Raw genomic sequence first — 17781 nt, forward strand, 5'->3', positions numbered from 1 at the left:
TTAAAAGTGCTGTAAAGATAAAAAGGCAATCGACATATTTTCCAAAATGTCCAGCTGGATACTTAGGATGCAACCAGTTGCTAATTAGCTTAGGTTAGCATAAATACTGGAAACAAGAAGAATAAGATGACCCACTTCATTCTAAATGATGCATGAAAATGCTTTTACTCAAAATACCCAACCATTATTTTTTAATTGCATCAACCACTACAAACAACAACAACAGATATTAACAGTCATATTCATAATAAGTGATGTGCAAATATTTATTGCCTCACTCTGTTGATTAAGCAAACTATTAAATATCCATTGCCCTCACAGCCTCCGGTAAACAATCAAACATTTTAATAGGCTCTCAAGAATGTGCCAAAACATTAGCATTTCAATTATGTTTCTCCCACATAGTTTTCCCTAAACATCATCAGGGACATTAGGAAGCTATAGCATCTTCCCACTTCCTGCACATCATTCATATCCTCCCTGTATGCACATGACAAGATAGCTGCTAGTCATATTTATTTGTCATGATTAACAATGCAATATTTCGGGGCAATGAAGCATCTTGAGAGGAGCAAAACCTTTCATCATGCAATACCAGGCACTGTCTGTGATGGATGTAGCACTTCCATTTGAAATCCCTGATGATGAAAATTACTGAGACTGAAAATGAGCTTAAGCTATTTTTACAGGGTCAGAATGCAGCCTGTTAGTTTTATTGCTGTTCCTCTAGAAATTAAAACATCCACAGTGACATGCAGGTAGCTTGGGCTCGATCAATAAAGGCCCTCCACCCTTGTAATGTCATAAATGTATTATACGAAAGCATCATGCAGCCACCTGTTCAGCTGGTCCTGAATTATTGTACTATAGAGCTTCTAACTCCAGCTGGTTTATGACATTCTTTTCCTCTCTATCTGATATAAAACAAATCATAAGACTTCTTATTGGATATAATATTTATAGCTCTCTGTATGGTAAAAATTCATTAGTTACAGAGTGATAGGGCGATTCTCTGAGACAACGCTGTGGAGGATGATGGATCAGGCAGGAGGCAGATGTACCACAGGTCAGGTGGCTGGGGAATGGCATATATCTAACTGACAACAGGTGCAATGATGAGGTAACTCAGAGTCAGGGGCTCAAAGCATCTGAACAATGGGAACAGATCCCCGTATGTCACTACTCTGGGAATTGCACAACCCAAACACAATGTCAGCAGACAGAAAGAAGCTGGACAGGCTGGGTGTATCCCTAGGCGTTTCTTCTATATCGGAAAATTCTGCATGATTTATGTCCAGTGTCAATGTTCAGTGTCAAAACAGAAATGAATGTGCCCCTTTATAGAGCAGAATGGATTGCAACACAGTATCTTGCCCCTCAGGAGCCTGAAGCTTGCAGGTATGTTTATATGAACAAATAATTTACATACGCAGCTTTGGTTTGGCAATAATTTTCACCACACAGGCAAACAAATAAGCAGCTCCTGAGCAAAATGTCTTCATTCATATTGTCAAGACAAAGTAGCTAATCATAGTTATGTAACACTGACGGGGGAAATTTTACCACCAACACCGGCTGTTCACACACTCTCATAGCTGATTTGGAGCTGCTTTCCATCAGTTTCTCTAAGTCAGAGGACTTTGCACAAAGCCAACTGGCAGATGTTTGACCCTTGAGTAAAGGGGGAAGTGCCAGGAGACCATCCTTTAGAATTTGAGGTCAAATGTGCAAACAGGTTGTCAGAGCCATGCTGTGGTCTCTGAATAAATTCTTAAAACATGAAGTTCTACCATGTGTTCATAGTTGAGTGAAAAGCCAGTTGTTACAGCAAAAAGAAACAGCTGGAGAGACTTAAAAACAGGGATAACAGTGGCTCCATGGAGACATTGACAGTTGTGTTTAGTTGTACACATGAAAATCATGCAAACTCTAGGTCATGTAGTTCTAAAAATGTTTTGCATGGCCTTTTAGGTTTGGCATGAATGCAATGGATGCAGCTACTATAAGCTGGAAGTGTTTATTGTCACTGTAATCTCTGCGATAACAAAATTGGGAGTGCTGCTTTCCTGAGTTCATAGGAAATGCAAACATTAGAACGCAAAGCCAATGGAAATTCAGCAATCAAACTAAAAAATAATGTAATTATACAAAAAGCTCTCCATACACGGACACACACTAAACACCAAGCTGACTGCAGAGATGAGACTCTGCTGTAAGTAACATGAATGGATTGCACTGATCCAACTACAATACTGCACCAGAGTGGAGTTTATGGTAAGCAGTAACAGGAAATTTGCTATTCCACAGTAGTAAATAACATTACTAATAGATATTGTACGTGAATAAATAACGTGTGAGATGAGTGTTTATCACAGTGGAAGAAGAGCTGCATAAATAGGAAGTGTCTAAGTGCTTATCTGAGACATCGCATTTCAGCTTTAGCAAGGACCATGTGAGCAGCGAAGTTGTGTAGTTCTGGTGAATGCAGACCAACCAGAGCTTGATAATCCTCCACCATCAATACATAAAGAAAAACTATTTCTTGTTTCCACTGTACCAAAAACATACAAAACCAAACAATACTCACACACTCGCCAATCCCGGTGTCGCCGTCGTTCAGCATACAGTGTGGACAGACTTTAGGCTAAAGGGTGAAGTTCTGGGCAGAGGATGGGCAAGTGGTATGTCCATCTTCTAAGCAGAAGGAGAAGTTCACTATTAAAGATTGTTAGTAATAATAAAGGCAATTTTTAACTGCTCTATATTGGCACAAACCTAAGCACAAGTGTTTCTTTAAATTTGCTGTGTTGCAAATATTTTCTGAACTTAAAGCGATATCATTTATTAACTAATTTGTTACTTTTGCTACTTAAGTACATTGGATGTTTACCCAGTGCTTATCATACTATTTTAAGCTACACGCATGATACCAGTAAAAATGGCAGTTGCCACATGTGCCACTGGAATATAGAATCATTTTTTAGTTTATTCTGGCTTAAACAAACGTGTTTACTGCAGGTCATTAACTATCACAGGACACTTGGTCATGGTGCCCTTTTACCAGCTAAACTCTCACAATGCTCCTTGCTTACCAACACAGAACTGCCCACCTACTCTGGTCGCTACGGCATTTCATAGCAAGAGCATGGTGGTACAACCAGGTACTACAGCTAATCTACAAAACTTGAAGTGTCTATTTTCTAGGGACTGATATTAGTTTGGGCTGCGCAGTGACGTAGTGGTTAGCAATTTTGCCTTGCAGCAAGAAGATCCCTGGTTTGCGTCCTGGCTTTCCTGGGATCTTTCTGCATGGAGTTTGCATGTTCTCCCTGTGCATGCGTGGGTTTTCTCCGGGCACTCCGGCTTCCTCCCACAGTCCAAAAATATGCTGAGGCTAATTGATCACTCTAAATTGCCCATAGGTGTGAATATGAGTGTGATTGTTTGTCTGTATATGTAGCCCTGCGACAGACTGGTGACCTGTCCAGGGTGTCCCCTGCCTTCACCTGAGTCAGCTGGGATAGGCTGCAGCACCCCCACAACCCTAGTGAGGATAAAGCGGTGTATAGAGAATGGATGGATGGATGGATGGATGATATTAGTTTAGGACTTGATATTATCAGATACTAAACACAGCAAAAAAACTAGACGAGCCCTCAGTAGAGGGCAGAACCACGCCCTCTACCGGCGAAAACCCTGTCCTCCCTATACAAATGATGCAATATATATCAATTTTGTTCATCGTACGTATCTCCCTTCCTACTTGATCTGCTGACCTGTAACTCCACAACTGAGCAGAGGACCTTAGACTGATCTTCAGTGCAAAGTTTGATTATCCTGACTTCAGCACTTGCAGAGATATTGGAACGGACATAGCCACATACATACATACATACATACATACTTACCCAGCCAGATACCTCACCGAATGCAGTAACCCCGCTGACGTTCGTCAGGCGTGGTTAATAAAATAAACTTGATCAGGACATCCTTATTGTTTGCACAACCCTTAACATAACTGCCATTTTAAGACAAAGCTAAAAGTTACAGTGGAATTTAAAACATTTTTATTATATATTTTTTTAAAAAGGCTGACAGCGCACATCACCGAAAGCTAAATGTAATTCGAGTCTAGCAGTAGGATCAGTTCGTCTTGTAATATTTTGACAGCGTTCAACACGTTGATGCAGGCAGCACTGAAGTGAAACTGTCTTGTTAGAACAAATTCAACTGGATAATACTTCCAGGAAAAATGCTGCTCCCTTTCATGTGCCAAATATTACATGAGCACATGTCTCTTTCAATAAAAGTCTTGTCATGTCTGCAAAAGGCCAAGGAGAAACATTACACCTACAGAATACCAAAAAGCCATTACTGTAGTCTGACAAGAACAAAAGCATTAAAGCTGTTAAAACACTCAGGTGATTGTGTCGCGTTGTATTATTATTTATTGAAATATTACACCCTTTGTGCTCATCGGCATTTTAAACATGAAGGAGGAAATTAAAAAGCCAACAGTGTGTCTAAATATCTTCTGACTTTTGGTCTCTGCTAAAGCTGCGGCTCTTTAAAAACAAGTAAAAACAGAAAAATAAAATCAACACTTTGTGCCAGTATTAACACTGCAGTCTACAAGTATCTACAGATTCTGTTTGAAAATGCTCAAAAACAGCAGGCACCACAGTTTTAGCTGCATCTGCTAGTGAAGTAGGAGTAAACGGCATTTTTTAACAGCCTTTTCGAGCTTTCTGAGCTATTTTAAGCTGTTCTATGTCTGGCTCGGAACAGCTTTAAATAGTACAGTGTACATCAGAAGGACTTTCATTATTAATCTGTTGAATTTCAAAGCTTGTGTTATAAAAATCTGTCACTTCTTGTTAAATGTTGTTCAATATTAACACTCCCTAAACAAATAAGCCAAACTTTGACTATTTAATTTGTATTTGATGAAGTAAATCAATGTTCACTCATGGTTTGCCTCAGGAAAACCACAATACAGTGCAAATGAAAATGAGTAATGAGTTGATTTTACAGTTCACATGTCTTATCCACCACTCAGAATTGTCTATTTTTATTTTAAATGTTTATCTTAAACAGCAGAGATGCAGGCATGTGTAGCTCCGCAGCCTAGCTTAATATTTGCTCTGTGCACACCGCCCGAGTAAAGGCAACTTGGCACACTGGAAGCTGTGTGACAGAGATAGGGGCTCCTGGTCAACAAGCAGGTTAATTGTGTGATAGGACCAGATGCTAATACTGGACTGAACTCGACACTCACAGCCTCGCGGGATGCTCCACCTGTGCCTTCTGATTGGCTGCTGAACACAGCAATCAAAGGACATTTGCCACTACAGAGACGGTGCTCAGGCAAAAAATGTATTGAATTCCGTGATGAGTTTAATATTTTAAGTTTCCTGGATAGATGACAGCAGTTTCTGAACCGTTCGGAGGATTAGAAGAGGAGACAAGAGACTGCACTTTGATTAACTTCACACTTGTGGTGGAGATAACAGCTTTCTGAGAGTCTCTCCTGGGTGGATTATTGAGTGTGAGCGCTGGCACATTGTTTGAACCCTCTAAAGTCCATTAGCAAGCTCAAGTCATTATGTAGAGAGGCAGTGGGAGCACAAGCGGAGAGTTTGCACATTTGGATAAAAAGGAATTAACTTAAAACGAGTCGATTTCTGGAAAAAAAACTATCTAGGCAACACGTGACTCTAGTTAGCTTTAAACTGATGACTGATGCTGAAAGTAAAGGGTGCCCTTCAATGGGAGTCATACATTTTAAAAAAAAGTCTTAAGTGCACTTAATATTAAAATACTGAACATTCCAGCACTGTACCATCGAAAGAGTAATTCAAGGCCCCACCACTTAATTAAATGCTTACTGTATAATAAAGAAAAGATAGTTTACTGAATTAAATACAGCTTTTAAGTTGCAAACATCTTTTCTGTTGGGTTTACATAACTGACAAATAACTAGACAGAACTAGACAGTTTCTGCTATTTACAAGCAGTGAATGCCAGAATCTATGGAGACAGCAGCATTGTGAACTGTTCCTGTGCAATAAACTGCAGGAAAAGTTCAATGCAGAGTTAACTTGTAGTGTACTGGACTTTAGTACTGTACTGTGTTGGTTGCACTTGCTGCTTTCCCCCCTGGAATTCATGTTAGCGTGTAAAACTCAACATAAGTACTTTGACATGGTTGAGTCTATGGAATGATTGTGCTCATGCTTTAGAGGTCCCATATGGTGAAAATCCATTTTTATTGTGTTTTGTGGTTGTTATAAACTTGGAGGTAAAAAGTGAAACCTGTTAGGATATGAACATGTCTACTTCTGCTATTCCTCAAGCCCCCACAACTACATCTATCCTCCCAGCTTTACAAGCCACTAAGAATTTTACTGAGCCGCTACCAACTGAGGAATCAATATCGTTTGGCTCGAACTTCATATAATCCTGCCCCCTCACTGCCCACTGCTTCCAGGTGAACCATTCAGAAAGAGCTGCTGCCTCACAATCCTCCACGTTTATTTACTTTCTACAGCACTTTTGCTAACTTGAAATGTCTCAGCCACAGACAAAGCACAACTAATGTTCCACTGTTGGATCCAAGAGTGAACACAAGAGTGACCATGCACTCCCAGCATCTGGGAAACTGAAGATTCATGGGACTACTTTTACTATTGATGGTAATATCCCCACAACAATAGGATAATCCTTTGAGGTACCACATTGCACAGCGGATGTCACTAAATTTACCATTAACTTTCCTTGTATCACCACAGCTACTATTTCTGTAGAAACTATGAAGCTGTGGAACATTCAGAGGTGGTGGAAACTTTAAGACCCATTTGAAACCAATACAAAAGGACTGGGTGGGTTACTGTGTTTTCATGTTGGGCTTTAGTGCAACATTTACTCAGTCATTCTTTACATCTGTTTACTTCTCTCCTGCTCTCTGTGCTCACATATTCTATATTTTAATACAGTTAGAAAAATGTGGAGGTGCACGGCGTGGAAATTTTCTGCGTGAGAAGGGCACACAATTTTTATTGATCTTGTATAATCTGTTGATGCACATTACACATTTTAGACTTTGGGAGACTTTCAAAATAATATCCATGCCTCTGTTTAACAGGAAATTCTGCCCGGATAACTACTGTTTTACAAAATAGCTCCATACACACAGGAACGCAAAAGTAACTACGAATGCTCTAACAAGCATTCTCTAACTCTACATTTTATATGTCCACATTGATACACATATGTTTATTTAAATCCTCACTTTAGACAGTATTTCTAAAAATCTCAGCGTGATCGACCAAATCTGCTGTTTCCATGTAGATGAGACGTCAACCAGCACAGAGAAAAATGTGGCACTCACACTAAATACCAATTCTCTAGCAGGCAGCACTACTTTGTGCAGGTCTAAGGCTGAAATGCACTGCTGCCTTTAATGGTTAATTCAAGTCAAACGGAGCTAATTCAGGCAGTTAGCTCGAGCTGCGCTGCTACATCCACTTGTGACACGCTGCACTCTCCACACATCATCTGCTAAACACACCCTCCCAATTTAGAGTCTATCTGAGCTGCATAAATTCCCCAGCTCCCCTCCTTTGACATAATGCTGCTGCATCACTGCCTGCTCTATCAGCCCCTCCACCGCCCCAGCATCCACCTGTGGGGGAAGATATTTTCTCATCATTCTTTAAAAAACATATCTGTAGGGAATGATGAGCTCAGAGCCTAGACACCAAACTCTAACTATATTCTGCTGCTTAAATAAAACATTTCAAATGCCTGGCTGAATAATGAATATTTAGTGCTTGTCTCAGTGGACATGTTGTATTTGATTTATTTTACTTTAGAGTAAACAAGCTGATGTGTTATTTATTTCCATTGTCTTTTTTTCTTTCTGACACTGATTGAGGGCCCTGCTACTTCAACAGTATGAATTACGGCAAATAAGATTGATCACATTGTTCAAAACAAATGACAAAAAAAGTCTTCTTTTTCCACTGATGTTTCTCTGCTGTACCAAAAACATCCCAAGCTATGACTCCACATACATCTTGATGCAATATGCTACCTAATAAATATGAATACAACACACACTTGTGTCACTATTCAGATCTGGTAAGCATTGTTTGGTGTTTTGCATTTCATTGGCAGGCTGCCTACATCCCTGAGCCATCTCAGAGTTTGAACATTTTCACCATGACAGTTTCCTGGACATATCTGTGGCATGTTTTGGTAAAAGTTTTTTTTTTTTTTTTAAAATATAAACACCTGCTTTAACAGCCAGCTCCAAAATATTTAACATATTTCCGGCTTACAGTATATCTTTGCTTCCCAGGTTCCAACTGTCAAATGGACAGAGTGATTGAGCTGGGAAATGTGGGCAAACAGTTTTAAGTGGATATAGACAGATCTTTTGTGTGCACTGTTGCCTTTGACAAAGTATCCAATACTCTGCTTTTTCGCTTGAGAGAGCTGAGTTCACATACTGGGGGAAAAAAACGTGCCTGTTGTGTCTTTAAAGGTCTTTTTATCTTTACTGCCAACACAATGAGGTGCTCTCAGTGAAGCTTACCGTGCTGCAACGACTGCTGGAAAAAGATTAATTCAAATTAAAGCAAAGGGAGTATTTTATATTGTTTTTCGCCAATTTAGAGAAGTATCCTCTAAATGTAACATCTTCTCCCACCTTGGTAAAGTAAGACAGCATAATTTTCTCTCTGCAGCCCCAGATTCTTCTTCACACCTCCGGCTGATCTCCTGGAGTCGAAACTCATGTGGTGGTGGGGCTTTAGGATTTAGGGATGTGGGGGATTATGGGATTTTCTGAGAAAGACACCATGGGACACAGAAATCCAAAAATGGCTGAGGTACCCACATCAAGATTAGAGCGTATTATTTCGCCCCTTAGGGAAAAGAAGGCAGGGGAGCCACCAGTGACAGCTTTGAAACAAGTGTGTTTGTGAGACATTTACAATTTAAGGAGATTGCAGGCTACAAAGCCCACTGGGTGTTGAAGTTAGTTGTATAAAGTCGATGCACATTTCCAATTCCGTGAAATGTCATTGCCTGTTGTGAAAGGTGTACTTTTCCCAAACCAGTTTAATTTTCTCTGAAAATTGCCACCATTAATAACAAGTGCACTGAGCACGATCCTCCTGCGTTTTATATTTGGGGCTGAAGCTACTTTTAAACTTGCTGCGGGTTGCTCAGGCACACTGTGTTGCATAAAAGAAGAGTATCTGCGGATGCTGAAGGGAGAAACAAGTCAGTTAAATAAATGAATGAGATCTCCAAAGACAGTCTTCTATATGAACATAAAGTGTGCCTTCAAATTCATCCCTTTTATGGAGCTCTTCTGTTTTTCCTGCAGAAATATGGGACGTTATAGCCTTGTGTGACAGTCAGAGAGTTTGTAATTCTGGTCTACAGGGTACAAACAGCACCAACACCGTCCTCAGACATCAGCCTTCAGGTAATGGAGGCTGTTGCTGTTGATCACTCAGGGTAGTTTGGGACTATATGAAAATGATTTGTGAGGCAGAAGGAGCTGCTGGTTCAGGTTCCGTATTCCCATTTCAATTTCTTTATTTAAATCGTAGCTGTCACAAACAATGGCTGGATTATTAGGGAAGAGGCGGCTCAGTTAATCACTACTTTGAATTACGCTGTCAAGTCTCGATCCACTCCATATGTTGCTCACAGTCTCACAGATATATGGCTTTAATAAAAACAAAGCTGAAGCCACGGCTAAGTAGCATTTCTGCTAATTTCAAAGTGACTTGTGTGTGCAGAGTTGACTAATTAAATACGTATGAATATAAAGAAAAAAGCAAATTAATTTGGATTATTAGGGAAGAGGCAGCTCAGTTAATCACTACTTTGAATTACGCTGTCAAGTCTCGGTCCACTCCATATGTTGTTCACAGTCTTACAGATATATGGCTTTAAGAAAATCAAAACTGAAGTCATCACTGAGGAACATTTCTGCTAATTTCAAATTGACTTCTGTGAGCAGACTGATTAAATGCATATGAATATAAAGAATAAAGCAAATGCATTTCATTGATGAAAAGGGCATAATTAAATGCACATTTCCATACATCAGCATTTATTGAGGTTAATTTAGTATTTCTATTTTTGTGTCTGCATGTTACTATGGCAAGATGTCCAAACCTCAAAAAAGCCATTACATTACTGAAACGTTAATATAGTGAGCTAGTGTCTTTAATATTACTAGACATTGTGTAGCAGACCAATCTGCCAAGCTGCTGTAGACTGAAGTAAGGACAAACCATCCAATTTACATATAAATACAGAAAGAAATACGTCAGGAAACACAGAAATGAATCAATAAATAAAACTACAGAAATAGCCCAAACATAAGTTAATTTATGCAACTTTCATTACTAAAATGTCATTACTTTCCATTGATTTATGTTCAGAATTATCTGCTTCTACATTCACTGTTTAATTTATTTATACTCAAGTCATTCTTCATCATGTATACTGCATGCACCCCTACATGCCACGTCAACAGCAATAAAGTCACAGATGAACCCAAAGAATAATTCTGACAATGTAGAATCCCGTTGATGACACAACTAAACTCTTGGTTCCAGTTTGACACGAGAGACAATCATTTAGCTTTATACTTTTGTTGTTATTAGTGTCTGTCACATTGCACCTCCACCTTTGTAGTTTCTGTCTTTCTAGTCGTTTTTCAGACGTCTCGGTCAGTGTTTGCATCAGTTGACAATTTTCTTAACTGCTCCCTTCTGTGTGAGATCTGCCTTCAATCTCTTGCAGCTATTAACTGGAAAACTATGTTGCCTGGTTCTGACTGATCATATTGAGTCAATTTCTACTCTTTTCATTTTAAAATATTGGCTGCAGCTAGTTGCTAGCACAGGACTCTCCCAAGAAGTAGCCACCAGTTTAAATTATGATTTGACAAATATGTAGGCACTGACGATGGGTTTAAATAACCATCCTGCGTACCTATGCTTGAGTGCTGTTAGTATGAAGATGAAGTCAGTTTGAGAACCACAACAGGACAGGTATTATCATATCCGTAACTGTTGATACAGAATTTAAAAATTAACCAATTCAGGCTGTGGACTGGACTTTTAGTTATTTGAGCAACACTATCTTAAGTTCTTGCTTGCTTTTAGCTACATATGTGATAGATGCTTGCTGATTGTTTCTAACCAAAAGGGAACTTCAACATTTTGTATATTCAAGGGTCAACTTTTTTTTCTAACACTTCATTTAATAATACAACTAAAATCATGTTGCTGCCTTTTGAAATACTGCCGGGCTGTGACTAGAAGTTGTAAACAGCTTCCAGATTTGTGGAAAACTCAATAAAATAGTAAATATTCAAGCAAGTCTATTCTTTGTGACACCTGATAAATGAACAAGCATTACTGACACTAAATATATGAAGTGTTTCTTTATATGAAACATTTACCTTTCCTTTTGATAATGAAGGTGGGAATGATAGTCCATAAAGATCCAGTGTGTTCTGTTTTTCCAAACAGCATATGAACACATTGGTCTCATTAACTACCATTATTGATTGACTGTGCAAACAGAGACCCGTTGGTGCACCTTTATGATCCACACTAAAGCCATCATTTACACCTCCTGTGCATGACCCTTCTTTAAACAATCATTCCTGAAAAGAAAAGCTAAAATAAGACGCAAAACTGAGGTGACCAAAAAAAGAAAACTCCAGTACCATCCCTGTCAAACTGTGTCTAAAGCAGCTTTCTATTAGCAGGCAGCATTTGGATGTGTCTATGACCTACATGTGTTATCTGCAGCTGGAAGGACGTTTCCTGCCAAAGATGAATCAATTCATGACAGCAAACACAGAAGGTGCATGGGCTCTCTAATGACCAGGTTGCTATGGAAACCAGGTGAGACTTGAAAGAACTCGATTTAAAAAAAAAGAGGGGAAAACCTCAGGCTTCACTTTGCTGGATGACTTCAAAACAAACCTTAATTAAAAAGTGCGCATCTTCAGAAACACCTGATAACATGCATCCGGTCCATGTTTTGGGGGGACCTCACATGGGAAAGAAGCTCAAGATCAAACTGAAACATGCAAAGTGGCAGCAGAGAGACCAGCCACCGGTTGCATGCAGCAGCTCGTGGGAAAGGGTAAGGATGCCACAATGATTTTACAGCACCAGAGCTGTCACTGCATCCACGTAAACTCAGAGGTCCTTACCTGAACGCCTCATTTTTTATGAACTAATCGCCCATCTTTCCTTGCCCTTTGCTCCTGCCCTCAAACCCAGCTAAGGAGCTTTGCAGTGAGACTGATTCAGCCTCTCCACTATTGATTGGGAAAGGAGATTTCAGCATCAAAGAACCTGAAAAGACCCTTTTGATTGACCACAGGACAGTGATAGTCCACTTTTCATGGCGTGGTTGTGATCACTAATACTGTGCTAAACCCTGGGGTCAGTCTAGTCTCACGCTGTCAGGGGAGGTTGAGTCTGGAGGGAGTAATATGTTCACACAGCTCTGCTCCATTACCCATCTGTCCGGAGAGGAGGAACAATGGCTTTTCTATCACACTCTATTTCTCTAATGCTCACACCAGCTTCCTGTCTCACTATCGCTGCATCATTAGCTCCCTGCATCCACTTAGTCTCGTCTTGCCAACAGTGCAAGGCAATAAGACGGAGAAATTAGCAGCTTCTCAGCTTCAACACCTCTATTTTTGAATTCATTATAGCAGAAATGACTTACTGTACTGTATGCAGAGCAAAACAGGAGTTCTGTCATTAACCTTTTCACAACAAGGCACCGCAGGAACGCGTTTCAGATTCAGCTGCTGTCGCTTCACCCGCTTTTTATACCTTTATTAGTTATGTCATCCAACAAAGTGAGAAAGTTCAAGAAGTGACGGTGGAGCTGTGATGTGCACAAAGCATAATTACACAAACACTCAAACAACAGGCCTTCGTCAGTCCGCGTTCCTGTCTGGACTTGTGTTCTCGCCGTCTTCATCAGTTACAGCTCGAGTCCAGTTCGAAGCCCGCTTCCAGCCAAGTACAGCGAGTGTTGAGTGATGCGGTGCCAGGCTGAAAGCTGTCACATTCTTCCTCTGAGGACAGCAAGGCATCAGCCCATTCTGAATTAAATCTGACAAACTATACAAGCACAAAGCCTCACGATTCAAATAATGGAAACCAATCAAAGATGTCAAGATCACAGCAACTGCAGTTCCTTACTGTGTAAAATGAGTGTCTATCCATCCATCCATTATCTATACAGAGGGTCCTCCACCTACAGCGTTTTGTCTTTAAGTCAGAACTGGTTATGTGGAACTAGTTGGCGAGCAGAGCGGAAGAATATATAGTCATGCGGCGCTATAAGACGGTTTTGTTTACTTTCTCCAGTTGTACGCCACCTTAGATTGTGCTACATTCTAACTTTTTGCCCTTCATTATGGTCAGACTCTTCTGATGGTCATAAAAATGGTGATGGTAAAAGCTGCAGCTGTGCGACTAGCAACTAACTCGTGCTTGCAAAATGAATCTTGAGGAGTAGCAAACTTACCTTCTTTACAATGTAAATACATGTAAATATATCCTTTAACCTCACTAGCAAGTCCAAAAATGAAGTTAATTACTTACAAAATGGTCTCTGTAGCGTTTACAAAGTAGAAAGCTGTGCATCCAGAAAGCACGCGTGTGTGTAAAGCTAAACATCAAAATGGCTAACAGGAAGTGGCAAATGTCAAGGAACAACTTCAAAATAAAGGCTTTTTCAAAAGAAAAGCACACACGCTGTCCGCTCCAAATAAGACGGAGCGCCCCAGCAGACAATGTGAGAGCTGCAGTTTGATCAAACAAATGCAGTAGTAATGTAGGTCATAATTTTTTGAAAATTTTTTGATATTGTAGATGTATTCCGCAGGCCGGGTCGGACCCCCGTGCGGTCCAGTACCGGTCCGCAGACCGTAGGTGTGACCCTTCCGCACACAGTGCAAAGGGGTCAGCTCCCACATTGTCTGCTAGGGGCGCTCCGTCTTATTCGGAACGGACAGCGTGACGCAGCACCGTGACTCGGCACTCGCTGCAGGTGGCAGCAATACGGAATCCATCCGGGTCTGTCAGTGGCATTTTGTCTATTAGGTTTTACCTGCTTTTCCGCTGGCCCTGACACGCTCGTCAAAAAAGAAAAAAGTGGACATCGAGTGTAGGGTTTCCCAAAACAAATGGACCACTTCCTATTCGTTCACTGAGGTGAATGGCAAACCTGTGTACTTGGTGTGTGTGCAACAGTTGTATCAGCAACTGTAGTTCTACTCAGGCTTACATTTGCCAACATCTGCTTTTTGTCTGGACACCTTCAGCATACAGTTCTTCAGAAACTCTCCCTCGGTAAATGGCCTGATTTGGCTATCTCTTCTGCCACATTAAAGCTTGCTTTCACAGCAGCTTCACTTTGTGTTTTCGCTCGGGTGAAAAACGTCTGCTGAGATGTCAGATTCTTCTATAACTCTTCTACTTTCACAGTAAAGCACAGTCGCCTTCATCAGAGCCCAGCTGGTATCAGCAAGAACAATACTGTTCCAATGGCAAATCGTCCTCCAGTCCTCTGGAGTCTCCAGATGTACTTGTGACTCCAGAGTTATAAATGTCAAGTTTAAACTCCCAAGTATAAGTAGCTGTCATAGTCTGTGTCGAGACAGATTTCATGTCTGCTAGTCGACTCACACAGATCATTTTTAGCTAACGCTTTGAAGCTGTGAGGTTCACCAAAAGATATTTCATGAGATGAAACGGGGAGGTGAAAAGACCCTTATCGACACGATCATCACTTGGAGTTGCAGCATCAAAATTCATACTCACTATCCCAGTCAGATCTGAGCACACAGACGTGATACACATGAATTTCGATTCAGTGCGATTTACACTTAGAGAAGGTGTCAGTATCTTTGACATCCAGCATAAGTAAACATGCATAAACCTGCTTAGATCTGAAACAATAACATTTCAAGTAACCTCAGAATTGCCAGAGAATTTCCCTGTTTTTAAATTTTATTCAGCATCAGCGTTATCCAGTAAAAGCTGTCTGTACATCAGTGGATCCATTGCAAACAGGCCTGTTAATGGCTAATTCAGTATATGTTTAATGCAGCCATAAAATGTGAGTTAAAAAAATGTAGAAGAGGTAGAAGCAGACAGCTAACGCACTGAACCCTTTTGCATTTTTCCTCTTCTTACATCACTTATAAGCTCTAGTTTGGAAAGTTAGACCATGGTTAAGTCCAAAATTAAAATAAGACAAAGAATAATAGCTACTAGGTCTGACAAAGCGCATTATGTTCAGCATGACTGAGGCCTAGAACGTCCCACCAACTCAGGGAGTTTGGTGCGTTGTCAAAGTGGTGGCTCAGCGCTTCAGTGGTTTCTTCACTTTGAAGGGTGTTGCTGCAGTGGACGACGTGAAACAAGCCGGAGTTACATGCTCAAATACAAATTTTTGACCTGTCATCACGTTTCGTAGCGAGCGATTGTCACCACGGTTGTGCAGCGGCATATTTCAGTGTGCGGCGCAGGGTCAGCTTCAATTTGCCGTGACGGAGGATGAGGACTCTGCAAGCGACAGTCCAGTCGAGATGAAGCTTTGTGGAGAGCTGTGTGAAATTTCAGATGACATGGAGAGGCCAGGGCTGTGGACAGCCGAGAAATCCTCCTGAAGCATAAATCCTCCAGACTTGAAATCCTGTCCGCTGCTCAGCTAAGCTATAAATTCGCCTTAGTGGGCACTCCATTTCGTTTGAATTTTGGACATGAAAGCTCCTAATTCGAGAAAAAAGAGTGGCAAATTTTAGCCTTTTCATAACTTTTTGGAACTAAGTATGGTTTAAATATAAACACGGTAGTTTGTCATATTAAGTGAGATATTATTAGAGACCCTTTGACATCAAAGGCCAGTGGTGGGATGTTCTTTACTTGTGCCTTTTAATTTTATGCTGCTTCATACTTCTACTCCACTAGATTTAGAGGGTAATATTGTACTTTTTAATAGTCATATTATTATGACATTCTTAGGAGCCATTCTGCTGCAGAACTTTTACCTCAGCAGTGGAAGAACTAAAAAGATTTTTTTTTTACCACCACCACAATGTAAAAATACTCCATAACAAGCAGAAGTACATGAGTATTATCAGGAAAATAGGAAACTTTAAGTATCAGATTTACTCATTATGTAGAAAGATGCTGTTATGTTGTGAAACATATTTTAAACATATGTGTAAATTTCATATACAGCTGTAGGTGCTTGAAGTGGATCTGCCTTTACGACTTTGAATGTAATGTTAGTCCCACAAAGAGAAAAAGATGGGAAATGATTAGAAAGAGTGAAAAAGTGGACTAAGCAACATGTTTGGGCACAATCTGTGTAGTAGTGTAGCGTACTTTTGTGAAATATTGGATAATTTGACTTCAAACAATTGTCTAAATAACTCTTTGGTGAAGCTATTTACATTTAATAGACATCTGAAGCAAGGCAACTAGGAATATATGCAGTTAGTCTAGTACAAGATTAAACGTTGCTCCCCTTACAAGTGGGCACCAGAAATGCTGCTCGGTAGCTTAATATTTTATTATCTACGATGCTGGTTAACCTTTTGCATTGAGTTAGTAGTGAACCAGTAAGGTGGAAAGTGGTACAGTATTTTGATGTATCCAGTGACCATAAACGATGTTAAACCTGAAGGTTTAGCCTTACATAAGGTGGGTTTCCACTTCAGATGCGAGGTGGTGAGAAAGTTTGTATCAACAGCTCCCTAATCTGCCTTCCCAGCCTCTCTGGTTCAACAGGTTTGTCCAAGATGTTACCTCTGGATAGTTATTTTTTCTTGGTTGATGGCAGTGTTAGACAGGAAAATATGATGAGGAGTGATGATATGATGATCAAGAAGCCAGAAACACTGATCAGCACTGAGAGTCGCACTGTAGTTTTTCTCCCACTCAAAAGTAACCTGGAGCAGATACAATATTCTGCCCTGAAACAAGGTTCTGCGGGAGCAGTTCTTAGAGTTGAAACATGCAAAAACAGCCCGCAAGTTCTTACAATGGCAATCAAGTTATCGTGCTCAATTTTTAATGTCTTCTGACAATTTTTTTTAAAAATTATTTTTAGCCTAGCTCTTGGTTCTATATTTAAATTTTTGTTTAATCAACAAGGACATTAGTTGTTAGGCACATCCTCAATGACAAGACTTTTTTTGGAATAATATTGTAATTTGCAATATTGCATATTCACTTATTTGTAACTAGTAACTGAAGTTATTGGATGAATAAGAATAAAATAGCATAAAATGTAAATACTCAAGTGAAGTGCAAGTACCTCACAGTTACACTAAAGTACAGTACTAAAGTCCATGTACTTCCTCAACCCTCTCTGACTTTTCCTTATTAATAATAAATTTCATATTCTCTCTTAAAGTCCAACCCAGAATAAACACAACGTCACCTGCAGGTTTTAAAGCTTCTTGATGCTCATATCTTACTCCAGTGAGAAAAGGTCACGCTGAGTAAATAGAAAAAAGCAAACGCAGTGAGCCTTGAAGGGCTCGCTGCTATCTGTGGTGGGTTATACAGTGAGGGGGAGTTCAGGGGATCCTCCGCGAAGCCACGAGACGCTCCTCAGCATGAACTGTTGTGGATAAATCTGAGCAATGATGCTGCGTGGAAAAGAGCAATCCAGCAAAATATAGAGAAT

General features: G+C 40.1%; 2 protein-coding genes across 2 annotated transcripts in view; one reads left to right on the forward strand and one right to left on the reverse strand.

Moving 5' to 3' along the window:
- The window catches only part of c1qtnf12 (C1q and TNF related 12), a 208054-nt gene that overhangs the window by 98870 nt on the left and 91403 nt on the right, over positions 1–17781 (reverse strand). The window lies entirely within an intron of this gene.
- The window catches only part of syt6a (synaptotagmin VIa), a 43464-nt gene that overhangs the window by 6525 nt on the left and 19158 nt on the right, over positions 1–17781 (forward strand). The gene's annotated exons all lie outside the window — the stretch shown is intronic.

Source organism: Acanthochromis polyacanthus, chromosome 6, assembly GCF_021347895.1.
Source record: "Acanthochromis polyacanthus isolate Apoly-LR-REF ecotype Palm Island chromosome 6, KAUST_Apoly_ChrSc, whole genome shotgun sequence".
NCBI classification, from domain to species: Eukaryota; Metazoa; Chordata; class Actinopteri; family Pomacentridae; genus Acanthochromis; species Acanthochromis polyacanthus.